This window comes from Theropithecus gelada, chromosome 3, assembly GCF_003255815.1.
Source record: "Theropithecus gelada isolate Dixy chromosome 3, Tgel_1.0, whole genome shotgun sequence".
Taxonomy (NCBI): Eukaryota; Metazoa; Chordata; class Mammalia; order Primates; family Cercopithecidae; genus Theropithecus; species Theropithecus gelada.
Window position 1 is genome coordinate 13,394,637 of NC_037670.1, and position 16,200 is coordinate 13,410,836.

The window sequence follows — 16,200 nt, forward strand, 5'->3', positions numbered from 1 at the left end:
TTACATTTAAAGTAGTTTTTTCTAATTCTTTGAAGAAAGTCAATGGTAACTTGATGGGAAGGGCGTTGAATCTATAAATTACTTTTGGCAGTATGGCCATTTTCACGATATTGATTCTTCCTATCCATGAGCATGGAATGTGTTTCCATTTGTTTGTGTCCTCTCTTATTTCCTTGAGCAGCAGTTTGTAGTTCTCCTTGAAGAGGTCCTTCACATTCCCTGTAAGTTGGATTCCTAGGTATTTTATTCTCCTTGTAGCAATTGTGAATGAGAGTTTGCTCATGATTTGGCTCCGTTTGTCTATTATTGGTGTATAGGAATGCTTGTGATTTTTGTACATTGATTTTTATCCTGAGACTATGCTGAAGTTGCGTATCAGCTTAAGGAGTTTTGGGCTGAGAGATGGGGTTTTCTAAATTCATAATCATGTCATCTGCAAATAGAAACAATTTGACTTTCTCTCTTCCTGTTTGAATAACCTTTATTTCTTTCTCTTGCCTGATTGCCCTGGCCAGAACTTCCAATACTATGTTGAATAGGAGTGATGAGAGAGTCATGTGCTGGTTTTCAAAGGGAGTGCTTCCAGCTTTTGCCTGCTCAGTATCATATTAGCTGTGGATTTGTTATAAAGAGCTCTTATTATTTTGAGATATGTTCCATCAATACCTAGTTTATTGAGTGTTTTAGCATGAAGCAGTGTTGAATTTTATCAAAGGCCTTTTCTGCATCTATTGAGATAATCATGTGGTTTTTGTCATTGGTTCTGTTTATGTGATGGATTATGTTTATTGATTTGCATATATTGAACCAGCCTTGCATCCCAGGGATGAAGCCGACTTGATTGTGGTGAATAAGCTTTTTAATATGCTGCTGGATTTGGTTTGGCAGTATTTTTATTGAGGATTTTCACACTGGTGTTCATCAGGGATATTGGCCTGAAATTTTCTTTTTTTGTTGTGTCTCTGCCAGGTTTTGGTATCATGATGATGCTGGCCTCATAAAATGAGTTAGGGAGGAGTCCCTCTTTTTCTATTTTTTGGAATAGTTTCAGAAGGAATAATACCAGCTCTTCTTTGTACCTCTGGTAGAAATCAGCTGTGAATTTGTCTGGTCCTGGACTTTTTTTTTGTTGTTGGTAGGCTATTAATTACTGCCTCAATTTCAGAACTTGTTATTGGTCTATTCAGGGATTTGAGTTCTTCCTGGTTTAGTCTTGGGAGGGTGTATGTGTCCAGGAATTTGTCTATTTCTTCTATATTTTCTAGTTTATTTGCATAGGGGTGTTTATAGTATTCTCTAATGGTAGCTTGTTTTTCTGTGGGATCAGTGGTGATATCCCTTTTATCATTTTTTATTGTGTCTATTTGATTCTTTGCTCTTTTTTTCTTTATTATTCTGGCTAGCAGTCTATCTATTTTGTTAATCCTTTCAAAAAACCAGCTCCTGGATTCATTGATGTTTTTGATGAGTTTTTTTGTGTCTCTCTCTCCTTCATTTCTGCTCTGATCTGAGTTATTTCTTGTCTTCTGCTAGTTTTTGAACTTGTTTGCTCTTGCTTCTCTAGTTCTTTTAATCATGATGTTAGGGTGTCAATTTTAGATCTTTCCTGTTTTCTACCATGGGCATTTAGTGCTATACATTTCCCTCTAAACACTGCTTTAGCTGTGTCCCAGAGATCCTGGTACATTGTGTCTTTGTTCTCATAAGTTTCAAAGAACATCTTTGTTTCTGCCTTCATTTTGTTATTTAACCAGTAGTCATTCAGGAGCTGGTTGTTCACTTTCCATGTAGTTGTGTGGTTTTGAGTGAGTTTCTTAATCCTGAGTTCTAATTTGATTGCACTGTGGTCTGAGAGACTGTTTATTATGATTTCTGTTCTTTTGCTTTTGCTGAGGAATGTTTTACTTCCATTTATGTGGTTGATTTTTGAATAAGTGTGATGAGGTGCTGAGAAGAATGTATATTCTATTGATTTGGGGTGGAGAGTTCTGTAGATATTTATTAAAATCTCTTGGTCCAGAGCAGAGTTCAAGTCATGAATATCTTTATTTATTTTCTGTCTCATTGATCTGTCTAATATTGACAGTGGGGTGTAAAAGTCTCCCACTATTATTGTGTTGGAGTTTAAGTCTCTTTGTAGGTCTCTAAGAACTTGCTTTATGAATGTGAGTGCTCCTGTATTGGGTGCATATATATTTAGGGTAGTTAGCTCTTCTTGTTGCATTGATCCCTTTACCATTATGTAATGCCCTTCCTTGTCTTTTTTTGATCTTTGTTGGTTTCAAGTCTGTTTTATCAGAGACGAGGATTACAACCCCTGCTTTTTTTTTTTGGTTTTCCATTTACTTGGTAAATCTTCCATTCCTTTATTTTGAGCCTTTGTGTGTCTTTGCACCTGAGCTGGGTCTCCTGAATACAGCACACTGATGGATCTTGACTCTTTATCCAATGTACCAGTCTGTGTCTTTTAATTGGGAGATTTAGCCCATTTACATTTAATATCAATATTGTTATGTGTGAATTTGATCCTATTATTATGATTCTAGCTGGTTATTTTCCCCATTAGTTGATGTGGTTTTTTCATACTGTTGATGTTCTTTACATTTTGGTTTGTTTTTCAGTGGCTGGTACCAGTTTTTCCTTTCCATATTTAGTGCTTCCTTCAGGAGCTCTTGTAAGGCAGGCTTGGTGGTGACAAAATCCCTCAGCATTTCCTTGTCTATAAAGGATTTTATTTCTCCTTCACTTGTGAAGCTTAGTTTGGCTGGATATGAAGTTCTTGGTTGATATGTAAAACATTCTAATTAAAATTTAAATTTTAGTTTCAATTTTAAAACATAAAATACGTTTTAATTTTTAATTTTTTTGGGCACATACGTTGGGTAAATACTTATGGCATAAATGAGACGTTTCAGTATGGGGATGCAATGCATAATAATCGCATCATGGAAAATGGGGCATCTACCCCCTTAAGCATTTATCCTTTGTGTTACAAATTATCCAATAATATGGTTTTAGTTATTTTTAAATGTGTGATTGAATTAATATTGATTATAATCACCCTGTGTGCTATCAATTTTTTTGTGCCCAGTAACTATTCCTACTTTACTCTCAACTATGTTTCTGAGTCTCTGTTTATCATCTTTCTACTCTCTAGCTCTATAGGTTCGATTGCTTTTACTTTTAATAAATGTACACATTAGAACAGACACTGTGCTATTTCAGTATTAGTTATAAAATTCTACCCCAAACCATATAGGTGGGTACTCTCATCTCACTTAGAAAGGCTTACAGAGATGAAATAAATTTATACAAATGTAGGAATTTTATGTTTGAAATCACACAGAAGGAAACAAATCATATGGAAAAAGATAATTGGTTCAAAGTTGTTTATTGAGACACCATCTTTAAATTTAAAAAACGTTGAGACACCCAAGTGTCCAAAATAATGGGAGAACTGCTTGCAAACTATGACATATCAATGATATGGAACACTATACAGAGAGTAAAAATGAAATACCGTGTCAATGTCTAGATATGTGCCTAGGATGGAGATTTTCACAACAGAATGCGTAATAGCCTTTACATACAGATGACATATTTGTCAGAATGTTTGTGCACATGTCAACAAACATAAGATGTTAATTTGGAGGATGATGAGAACACTTTGAGGTTTAACTTCCACCAGACTTTTCCCTGATAAGTGGCTTACATTCTTCACGATGTGACAATGAGGCCATTGCGGTAGTCACCTGCTCTGCTTCTGGGCCTGTCTTTGCACCAGCAAACATTTTCTGATGTCTCTGCACAGATTAAACATTAGAAGGGGCTGGAATTGATGGGCAATGAAATTGCTGGAGAATACCTCATTGTAGGGATGAGGTCAGGGACTGAGAGAGGTTGTCCAGGAATTTAATCCTGTGTGGTGTGGCAAGTCTGTACTCTGCTAAAATAATGAGGTTGGATCCCTGGATGGTTTCCAGGGTCCCTTCAGGGTCAGGTTCCGCTAGCCTTTGAGAAGTGAAGGAGAAAGAGATGTCTTTGGCTAAGGCATTTAGGGACTTTGGGAAGGAGTGTCTCTTCCTTCTCCTATATGGGCAGTGTCCTGTCCAGTTGATTTGATTTCTGTTAACCCTACATGAGGCCTCTGCCTCCTCTTGAGTGGCTTCTCTCTTAAGAGGGTGGAAAGATCACAAGCAGCCTGGGACCTGGGACATAAGCCTGGGCTCCATGGAAAGCAAGATGAGAAAGAAGGTTGTGGGAGGCAGGGAGAGGAAGGTGGCTGGGGACAGCAGAGCCTCATTCCTTGGTGGGCAGGCCAAGGAGAGGTGACTGGGCTCACCCTCGGCTTATTTACAGGGCTGCTCTTGGACTCTATGGAGTAACCTCCAGTGGGCATCATTAGAAATAACCGTGCAGTAATTGCTTGGGGTCCTGCTGGGCCCGTTTCTCCTGGGCTCCAGACATACCATCCCCTTAGGTTTTCCCCCATCTACAGCCTTCAGAGGTTTGATTTGCTACTTTTGTCTCCAGGGGAAATCTCCACAATTTCCTGCTTTTTTCTTCAGTCCTGGGAATTCATCTTGTTGATTGTATGAGATCAGAACTCCAAAGTTCATGTTGATGGCCCCTTTTTAAATTGAGGTAAAAATACACAAAACATAAAATTCACCATCTTAACCATTTTTAAGTGGGACAGTAAACGCTGTTAAGTACATTCACATTGTTGTGCATTGTGTTCCATCTCTATAATTTTGACTTCTCTATGTACCTCATATGAGTGGAATCATATAGTATTTGTCCTTTTGTGTCTGGCTTATTTCACTTAACATAATGTCCTCAAAATTCATCAATTTGTATCAGATACCAGACTTGTCTTTCTTTTAAGGCTGAATAACCTTCCTTTGTGTGTATGTATCACACTTCTTTTACCCATTCATATGTCAATGGACACTTGGGCTGTGTCCACCTCTTGGATGTTGTGAATAATGCTACTATGAACATGGCTTTAAAAATATCTTTTTGGATCCCAGTTTCAGTTATTTTAGGTATATATCCAGAAATAATATCACTGGATCATACAGTAATTATATTCTTAATTTTCTGAGGAACCACTACACCTTTCCATAGTAGCTGCACCATTTTATATTCCCAACAAGAAGCCACAAATGTTCTTATTCTTCCATATCTTCACCAACATTTGCTATTTTTTAGTTGTTGTTTTTAAATAGTAGCTATCCTAATGGGTGTGAGGAAATATCTCATCATGGTTTTGATTAGCATTTCCCTAATGATTTGTGATACTAAGCATTTTCTTCATGTGCTTTTTGGCTATTTGTATATCTTCATTGGAGAAATCTCTGTTGAAGTCCTTTGCCTATTTTTAAAGTCAGGTTATTTGTTTTTGTTGTTGCTGAATTACAGGAATTCTTTATATATTCTTGATATTAACCTTTTTTCAGATATTTAACTTGAAAATATTTTCTTATATTCTATAGATTGCTTTTTCACTTGGTTGATTGTGTCTTTTGTCACACAGATTTTAATTTCAGTGTAGTCCACATTATCTATATTTTCTTTTGTTGCCTGTTCTTTTGGTGTCATATTCAATAACTCATTGCCATATCCAATGTCATAAACATTTTCCCCTATGTTTCTTTCTAAGAGTTTTATAGCTTTAGTTCTTTTACTTAGGTCTTTGGTCCATTTCAGTGTTTTTTTGTATATGGTGTAAACTAAGTTTCATTCCTTTGCAAGTAGATGTCAGTTTTCCCAACACTATTTGTTGAAAAGACTGTCCATTCCCAATTGGTCTTGGCACCGTTGTCAAAAAGCATTTGACCATGTATACAAAGTTGATTTCTGGGCTGTTTTGATCCATTGATCTCTGCATCTGTCTTTATGCCAGCACCATACTATTTTGATTACTGTAGCTTTGTAGTAAGTTTTGAAGTCAGAAACTATAAGACCTCCAGCTTTGTTCTTTTTTCAAGATTATTTTGGCTATTTGGGGTTCCTCGAGATTCCACATGAATTTTTTTATTTCTAACAAAAAACCCATCATTTGGATTTGGACAGAAACTGCATTAAATTTACAAATATCTTTGAGTAGTATTGACATTGTAAGTATATTAAGTCTTCCAATTCATAAACATGAAATGCCTTTCCATTTATTGGTGTCTTTAATTTCTTTAAGCAATGTTTTGTAGTTTTCAATGTATGTCTCTTCCCTTCTTGGTTAAGTTTATTCGTAAGTATTTTATTCTTTTCGATGTTATAGTAAATGGATTTTTTTTCTTAATTTCCTTTTCAGACTGCTCATGGTTAGTGTATAGAAACACAACTGATTTTTGTGTGTTGATTTTGCATCTTGCAACTTTGCTAAACTTGTCTTGAACTCCTAATCTCAGGCAATCCTCCCAGCTCAGCTTCCCAAAGTGCTTGGGATTATAGGCATGAGCCACCATGCTCAGCCATGCCAAATTTGCTTATTAGTTCTAGCAGCTTTTCTTGTGGAATCTTCAGTGGTTGTTACATATAAAATAATGCCATTTGTGAACAGGGATACTTTTACTTCTTCCACTCTAACTTGGATGCGTTTTATTTATGTTTCTTAGTTAAATGATTTGGCTAGTGCTTCCAGTATTATGTTGAATAGAAGTGGTAAAGTAGATATCCTTGTCTTGTGCCTGATCAAGCAGAAAAAGTTTTCAGTCTTTCATCAACGGAAATGATGTTATATGTGGCTTTTTCATATGTGGCTTTTATTATGTTGAGCTAATTTCCTTCTATTCTTAATTTATTGAGTGTTTTCATCATGGAATGGTGTTAAATTTTGTCAAATACTTTTTTCTGCATCAATTGAAATCATCAATGATGTAGTCTTTTTTTTCCTCTTCATTCTGTTAATATGGTATACATTGGTTGATTGTCATCTGCTGAATCGCCGTTGCGTTCCAGGAGTAAATCTCATTAGTTTGCTCAGAATGATGGTTTCCACCTTCATCCATGTCCCTACAAAGGACACGAACTTTTTAATGGCTGCATAGTATTCCCTGGTATATATGTGTCACATTTTCTTAATCCAGTCTATCATTGATGGACATTTGCATTGGTTCCAAGTCTTTGCTATTGTGAATAGTGCTGCAATAAACATACGTGTGCATGTGTCTTTATAGTGGCATGATTTATAATCCTTTGGGTGTATACCTAGTAATGGGATGGCTGGGTCAAATGGTATTTCTAGTTCTAGATCCTTGAGGAATCGCCACACTGTCTTCCATAATGGTTGAACTAGTTTGCACTCCCACCAACAGTGTAAAAGATTTCCTATTTCTCCACATCCTCTCCAGTGCCCTTTTTTTCCTGACTTTTTAATGATTGCTATTCTAATTGGTGTGAGATGGTATCTCATTGTGATTTTGATTTGTATTTCTCTGATGACCAGTGATGATGAACATTTTCTCTTGTGTCTGTTGGCTGCAAAAATGTCTTCTTTTGAGAAGTGTCTGTTCATATCCTTTGCCTACTTTTTGATGGGGTTGTTTGATTTTTTTCTCATAAATTTGTTTAAATTCTTTGTAGATTCTGGATATTAGCCCTTTGTCAGAAGGGTAGATTGCAAAAATTTTCCTCCATTCTGTAGATTGTTTGTTCACTCTGATGGTAGTTTATTTTGCTGTGCAGAAGCTCTTTAGTTTAATTATATCCCATTTGTTTATTTCGGCTTTTATTGCCATTGCTTTTGGTGTTTTAGTCATGAAGTCCTTGCCCATGCCTTTGTGTTGAATGGTATTGCCTAAGTTTTCTTCAGGGGTTTTTATGGTTTTAGGTCTAATATTTAAGTCTTTGATCCATCTCGAATTAATTTTTGTATAAGGTGTGAGGAAGGGATCCAGTTTCAGCTTTCTACATATGGCTAGCAAGTTTTCCCAGTACCATTTATCAAATAGGGAATCCTTTCCCCATTTTTTGTTTTTGTCAGGTTCATCAAAGATCAGATAGTTGTAGATGTGTGGTGTTATTTCTGAGGCCTCTGTTCTGTTCCATTGGTCTATATCTCTGTTTTGGTACCAGTACCATGCTGTTTTGGTTACTGTAGACTTGTAGTATGGTTTGAAGTCAGGTAGCATGATACCTCCAGCTTTGCTCTTTTTGCTTAGGATTGTCTTGGCAATGCAGGCTTTTTTTTGGTTTCATATGAACTTTAAATTTTTTTTTCCAATTCTGCAACACAGGCTTTTATAAGCAGTTTTTAATCCATAAGTACAATAGGCATTTTGATACTGAGATGTCTCACTTCTGTAGATTCAATTCAATGTATTTAAGGTTACCTAAAGTTGACACTGAAATTTTAAAAATAGGCCAAAAAATCACAATAAAAACCTACATATTTTTATATGGAGTAACAGTAGACAACCTGATTCCAGAAATTAAAAATTATTTCACAGCCTGTGGCTTCAGCTTGGCAAGTGGCCTAGGTTCCAAGACTGTTTTGATTCTATCAAAATGTAAGTACCAATAAAAAGAATGTGTCTGTGTATACACAGACATATCTTTTAAAGAAATTGGATAATCTATGAAGCCTCCTTGGTGCTTCCTTTAAGTTTGCTTGAAAATGACCATTGCATTAGCTTCATGGAAAGAACTAGCCAGCTTCTTGTTGTAAAGCTAACAAGGTCATCATTTGTCTAAGGCTACAAAAGTACCCACAAGATGTAAACTGTAGGGAGAGAAGGAGGAGATGAGGCCTTTCCTTGGCATTTGGTAGATAAAACTCAAGAGATTCTAGAAAAATGACATGATGTCAGCCCTTCTTGCCTTTTTCTTCCTATGTTGGTTCCAGTGAAAGAAGACATTTTGCTCTTGAAATTTCCTTATAATCCAGACATGTTCATAGAAAGCTTGAGACCAGTCATGGTGGCTCATGCCTGTAATCTCAGCACCTTGGGAGACCAAGACAGGAGGATCACTTGTGCCCAGGAGTTCAAGACCAGCCAGGGCAACATAGAAAGACTCCATCCCTTAGAAAGACAAATAAGTTGGGCCTGGTAGTCTGTGGTTCCAGCTACACTAGAAGCTGAGGCGAGAGGATCACTTAAGCCCAAAAATTCAAAGCTGCAGTGAGCTGTGATCACACCACTGCACTGCACTCCAGCCTGGGTGTCAGAGCAAGATCTTGTCTCAAAAAAAAAAAAAAAAAAAAGGCACCCTCTGCATTCATCCTAATCTTTGCTGATACCTCCATGTATATTACCTTACCTTGCTGTGCTAAATGTTGTTTTTCCTGTGTTTCTTGTCTTTCATGATCCAGAGCTGCTTTATTACCCATAAAAATCATTGGAAACTCACCATGCTCCTTCACTCTGAGGAGAATCTGTCTTTGGAATTTATAGGTTTCTTCAAAACCGCCTCATCTGTGGCTGAAAAGATCAATAGGAAACCCTCACCAGTCCTCATACACTGTTCCTTCATGGCTCCACAATCTTCTTGCCCTGTTGTCTACAAAACACCTAGCCAGGCTTCTCTACCATCTGGGACACACTGCTTTGTGTTGGTATCTTCAATGGGTGTGGATCATAATCCATTAAAAAATAGGACTGGAAGAACTGTGTGCATCAACTTACAGCAGGGGAGGGGGTCTTGGGTGCCAGGAGTTGTCAGAAGGTCTGGTCCTAGGGCAGCATGGTGCCTGGGGCTGGCTGGGTCTTGCCCCAGGCACAGAGAAGTGGGGTGATTACAAGGGTCCGGGGCAGTGGGTGAGGGTGGGGGTGCTCCTCTATGCCTCTCTGCAGCACAGCTACATATGGCCATCTGGGAGCACTGTTTTCTTAAGTTTTAGCTTAGATTCAGGGGTACATGAGCCTAAAGTTTGTTATATAGGTAAATTATATAACAGATTTGTTATATAGGTACATTACATGTCCCAGGTGTTTGTTGTGCAGACAATTTTGTCACTGGGACAATAAACATAGCATAGGATAGGTAGTTTTTTTTTACCCTGACCCTTCTCCTACCCTCTACCCCCAAGTAGGCCCCAGTGTCTGTTGTTTTCTTCTTTGTGTCCATATATACTTGATGTTTAGCTATCACTCATAAGTGAGAACATGTGGTATTTAGTTTTCTGTTCCTGTGTTAGTTAACTTAGAATAATGGCCTCCAGCTCCACCCATGTTCCTGCAAAGGACATGATCACATTCTTTTTTAATGGCTGCATAGTATTCCATGGTGTATGTGTGCCATATTTTTTTTTTTTACCCAGTCTGTCATTGATGGGCATTTAGGTTGATTCCATGTCTTTTCTATTGTAAGTAAAGCCACTGTGGAAAGGAGTTTGGCAATTTCTGAAATAACTTAAAACAGAATTGCCATTTGACTCAGCAATCACATTATTGAGTATTTACCCAAAGGAATGTAAATATTCTGCCATAAAGACACACGCACACAATATATTCACTGGGGAACTTCTTTTTTAATGGAAATGTTTATAACTACAAGTTTCCCTTTTAGCATTGTTTTGCTGCATCTCATCAGTTGGTTTTTTTTGTTTTCATAATAATTTGTCTCGAGATATTTTCTAATTTCTCTTGTGATTTATTCTTTGACCCATTGGTTGTTTAAGAGTGTGTTGTTTAATTTTCATGTATTTGTGAATTTTCCAGTTTTCCTTCTGCTGTTGATGTCTAGTTTTACTTAATTGTGATTGGAAAAGATACATTACATGATTTCAATCTTTTTAAATTTATTAAGGCTTGTTTTGTGGCCTAATGCATGGTATATCCTGAACAATGTTTTATATGCACTTGAGAAAAATGTGTCTTCTACTATTGTTGGGTGGAATGTTCTGTATATGTCTGTTGGGTCTAATTGGCCTATAGTATTGTTCTTGTCCCCTATTTCCCTATTATCCTCTGTCTAGTTGTTCTGTTTAATATTGAAAGTTGACTATTGAAGTCTCTTACTATTATTGTAGAGCTATTTATTTTCTCATTCAATTCTATCAATGTTTGTGTCATATACTTAGGAGCTCTGATGTTCAGTACATATATGTTTATAATTATTGTATCTTTTAGGTTAATTCACCCTTTTGTCATTATGCAATGTTCTTTGTTTCTTGTAACAGTTTTTGAACTAAAGTCAATCTTGTATGATATTAGTGTTAGTATAGCCACTCCTTCTATCTTTTGATTATTATTTGCAGGGAATATCTTTTTCTATTCTTTCACTTTCAACCTATGCATGTTTTTAGATCTAAAGTGAGTCACTTGTAGACAGAATATAGTTGGATCCCATTTTTTTTATTCCCTCTGGCAATCTGTGTCTTTAGAGGGGTCTAATATATTTAATATATTTACATTTAAAACATACTGATAGAAGGACTTACTATTGTGATTTTGTTGTTTGTCCTCTGCATATCTTACAGCTTTTTTGTCCCTCATTTTCTTATTGCCTTTCTTTGTGTTTGGTTGATATTTTACAGTGACATGTTTTGATTACCTTCTCATTTTCTATTGTGTATATTCTGTAGATACTTTCTTTGTGGTTACCATGGTGATTACATAAAACTTCTTAAGGTCATAACAATGTATTTTAAATTGATAACAATTTAACTTCAATTTCATTAAAAACCACTACTCCTTTACAGCTCTGCACTCCCTCCTTTATGTTATTTATGTCACAAATTACATCTTTATATATCATGTACCCATTTACATAGACATAGTTTTTTGTTATGCTTTGGTCTTTTATATCCTATAAAAGTATTAGAAGAGGAGCTGCAAGGCTAAGTTTCAATAATCCAGGTTTTACATTTGTACATATATTTACTTTTACCAAAGAACTTTATATTTTCATATTTTCATATGGTTTCAAATCACTTTCTAGCAAAAAAAATGAAAAATAAAAAAAGGAGAATCCATCTCTACCAGGTTGTCACAGTACTAAAATAATACCACACAGTCCCTGCCTCTTTCCTAAAAATATTTTTAAAATTTTGGCTTTTGTTGTTATAACTTTACCAAAATTATTTAAAGTAACTTTACCAGCATTGAGTTTTATTGACTAAAGTCCCCTGGATTATTTCATGGGTATAAACCCATTTTGTTTCAGCCAGTTTGCATGGGGCCTTTTCTTTGGAGAACATAATTTCTGGACTGCTGGCAAGATGGACGAATAGAAACAGCTCCAGTCTGCAACTCCCAGTGAGATTGACACAGAAGGCAGGTGATTTCTGCACCTGAGGTACCTGGTTCCAACTGAGGTACCTGGTTTATCTCATTGGGACTGGTTGGACAGAGGGTGCAGCTCACGGAGCGTGAGCCGAAGCAGGGTGGGGTGTCGCCTCACCCAGGAAGCATAAGGGACTAAGCCTGAGGAACCGTGCTCTCTGGCCCAGATACTGCGCTTTTCCCATGGTCTTCGCAACCCACAGACCAGGAGATTCCCTCTGGTGCCCATGCCACCAGGGCCCTGGGTTTCAAGCACAAAACTGGGCAGCCATTTGGGCAGACACTGAACTAGCTGCAGGAGTGTTTTTTTTTCCATACCCCATTGGCACCTGGAATGCCAGTGAGATAGAACCATTCACTCTCCTGGAAAGGGGGCTGAAGCCAGGGAGCCAAGTGGTCTGGTTCAGCGGGCGCCACTCCCTGGGAACCCAGCAAACAAAGATCCACTGGCTTGAAATTCTGGCTGCCAGCACAGCAGCAGTCTGAGATTGACCTGGGACACTTGAGCTTGGTGGGGGGAAGGGCATCTTTCATTGCTGAGGCTTGAGTAGGCGATTTTACCCTCACAGTGTAAACAAAGCGGCTGGGAAGTTTGCACTGGGTGGAGCTCACCACAGCTCAGTAAGGCCACTGTCGCCATACTGCCTCTCTAGATTTCTCCTCTCTGGGCAGGACATCTCTGAAAAAAGGCAGCAGCCCCAGTCAGGGACTTATAGATAAAACCCCTGTCTCCCTGGGACAGAGCCCCTCAGGGAAGAGGTGGCTTCCACCATTGTGCAGTGTGGCAATTCCTCACGGATTTAGAACTAGAAATATCATTTGACCCAGCCGTTCCATTACTGGGTATATACCCATAGGATTATAAATCATTCTACTATAAAGACACACGCACACGTATGTTTATTGTAGCACTATTTACAATAGCAAAGACCTGGAACCAACCCAAAAGCCCATCAATGATAGACTGGATAAAGAAAATGTGGCACATATACACTGTGGAATACTATGCAGCCATAAAAAAGGATGAGTTCACGTCCTTTGCAGGGACATGGATGAAGCTGGAAACCACCATTCTCAGCAAACTAACACAATAGCAGAAAACCAAACACTGCGTGTTGTCACTCATAAGTGGGAGTTGAACAATGAGAACACATGGACACAGGGAGGGGAATGTCACACACTGGGGCGTGTTGGGGAGTGGGGGCCTAGGGGAGGGATAGCATTAGGAGAAATACCTAATGTAGGTGATGGGTTGATGGGTGCAGCAAACGACCATGGCACGTGTATACCTACGTAATAAAACTGCACGTTCTGCACGTGTACCCCAGAACTTAAAGTATAATTAATAATAATAATAATAATTTCTGGGCATGGAAGTGGCTGCCTTTCAGGTTCTACTTCGATGTACATATTCTGAGAGAATTAAACCTGTCAAATAAACCTTGACTTTCAATGGCAGTCACTGGAATTGACCCTAATAATGTGTTTTGGGGTAAGCCTACTTCATATTCTCAACCTGTCTGCAGTAGTCATTATAATCTGAACTTCCTAAGGTTCATGTGCAAAGTTGAGTTCATTGTTTAATAGTCAACAAAGATTACGCCAGTAAGACAGTGCTGTAGGAAAATATCAGGCATGTGTCATCACTGGTGGTATTATTTAAATTGCAACATATTTTAGCTGGCTGCTGATTTCAGCCACAATGACTGCATTTTATTTCTGTCTCGTGATCTGCAACCTCGGAAGCTTTGAACTTAGCTCACAGAATCCTGGACATCAAGAACATGTGGTTCTAATGGCTAGATAGGGAATGATAGTAAAAGGATTTTGCCCATGGTCAAGTGAGTAAACAAGAGATTTGGAGGGGTCTGGACTCCTGTGATGACTTCATTCTGACAATACTGTTCCAGCTGTCCCTTCATTTCCTCCTAATCCCATGTCTGGTCTGATCTGGCTGTTTCCCACCTTCCAATTCCTTCCTTCTCCAATGCTCCCTTCCATAGGTCACTCTGTGGCTCAGAGACCCTGCTTAACAAATGCCCAACCTTTTAATTATTTGTTCAATAAAACTTGAACTCATGTCTCCCCTTCTGATAAAAAGAAAATACATTGTGTAATGTAGGGTTACTCTATAACTTTTGTCCTCTCTCTCGGCAACTACTGAACTAACTGTTTTCATATTGAGCAAACGTTTATGGAAGGACTGCCAAGAGTCAGGTACTAGGCTTGGTAATATCCTCCATTCTCTCTAGTCAAAGCCAGCACCAGCCAGACTCACAGATCTAGGTCCCAAGCCCACTGCAGATCACAGGCCAGGGTCTGGTCTCCTCTGGGCTCCTTTGGGAGGGAAAGACAGAATCATTAACATCCATTTTATAGATTAGGCAACTGAGGCTGAGGAAGTTTAAATAACTCATACAGGGCCTGCAAGTCAGTTATATTCCAAGGATCCCTACTCGCTGTCTTCTCTCTACAGAACGAGATGTCTCTGGAGTCCATAGAAAGGCCAGGAACCTGGCTGGGCGTGGTGGTCCATGCCTGTAATCCCAGCACTTTGGGAGGCTGAGGCAGGCAGATCACCTGAGCTCAGGAGTTCAAGATCAGTCTGGGCAACACGGCAAAATCCCATTGCTTCTGAAAATACAAACAATTAGCTAGGCATGGTGGTGCATGCCTCTAATCCCAGCTACTTGGGAGGCTGAGGCACAAGAACTGCTTGAGCCCAAGAGGCAGAGGTTACAGTGAGCCAAGATTGTGCCAGTGCACTCCAGCCTGGGCAACAGAGCAAGACTCCATCTCGAAAACAGAAACAAACACAAACAAACAAAAATAGAAAGCTCAGGGGCCACCTTTGTCAGCTTCCCAGCCACACCTTTTTCTTGTCCTCCTCTGTCTCTGGCATCTTCTCGCAGGTTCTTAATTCTTTGTGGTTGCACAAAGTCAAAATCACAGAAAAGTTACCACTTCACATCCACTCAGATGGCTATTTTTTTAAAAAAGGAACATAGGAAGTGTTGGCAAGAACGTGGAAAAACTGGAATTCTCACCCACTGCGGATGAGAACGTAATATGGTGCTGCCACTATGGAAAACAGCTTGGAGGTTTCTCAAAAAGTTAAACAGAATTTCTGTGTGACCCAGCAATTCCTCTCCAAGTTATACATCTAAGAGGATTAAAAACAGTTACTTAAATACATGGACTCACATATTCCTAACAGTCCAATTCACAATAGCCAAAAGGTGCAGATAGTCCACATGTCCATTGATGGATGGATAAATAAATTGTGGTCTATCCATTCAATGGAATATTATTCAGCCATAAACGCAATGAAATATTGACACATGCTACAGAACAGATGAACCTCAAAAATAGTCTATGAAGTGAAGGCCGGAAACAAAAGTCCATATATTGCATCATATAAAATATCCAGAAGAGGGAAGCCCAGAGAGACAAAATGTGCCACCGTGGATGCCAGGGTCTGGGGAGAGGCGAGACTGGGGGAAACTGCCCAACTGGTACAGGCTTTATTTTGGAATGATGGGAACGTTTTGCAACTAGATAGAGGTAGTGGTTGCAGAACACAGAATGTACTGAATTCCACTGATTTGTTCACCTTAAAATGGTTAATTTTCAGTCCTCAGATTGGACAATCATTAAAAAATGGTTAATTTTATGTTATGTGAATTTCACCTCTATACATGTTTTACATCTCAGAAATATACACTAACAGGCATGGGACATGTCACTATGGTGCCTGCCAAACCCAGCGATGTTGTCTGGGGTCTCCGCTCAGCCTCAAGCCTCTTGCTGACCGGTGGAGGGCAGAACCTTTGCCTTGCAAGTATAAGATCCACATGCTGGCATGATGCCTGGCCAGATAGCTTCTTTATTAGCAGTAATTAAAATTGCCTCAATACAGACACTGTACCTTGCAACCAAGAAATGACAACAATGATAATAAGGGTTAAGCTGG

The 16,200-nt window shown here is 38.6% G+C and overlaps 1 pseudogene; it reads right to left on the bottom strand.

Annotated features, from left to right (window-relative positions):
- Nucleotides 1-8,647: 8,647 nt before the first annotated feature.
- On the bottom strand, nt 8,648-15,129 carry LOC112620634 (annotated as a pseudogene).
- Between the last annotated feature and the right edge of the window lie 1,071 nt (nt 15,130-16,200).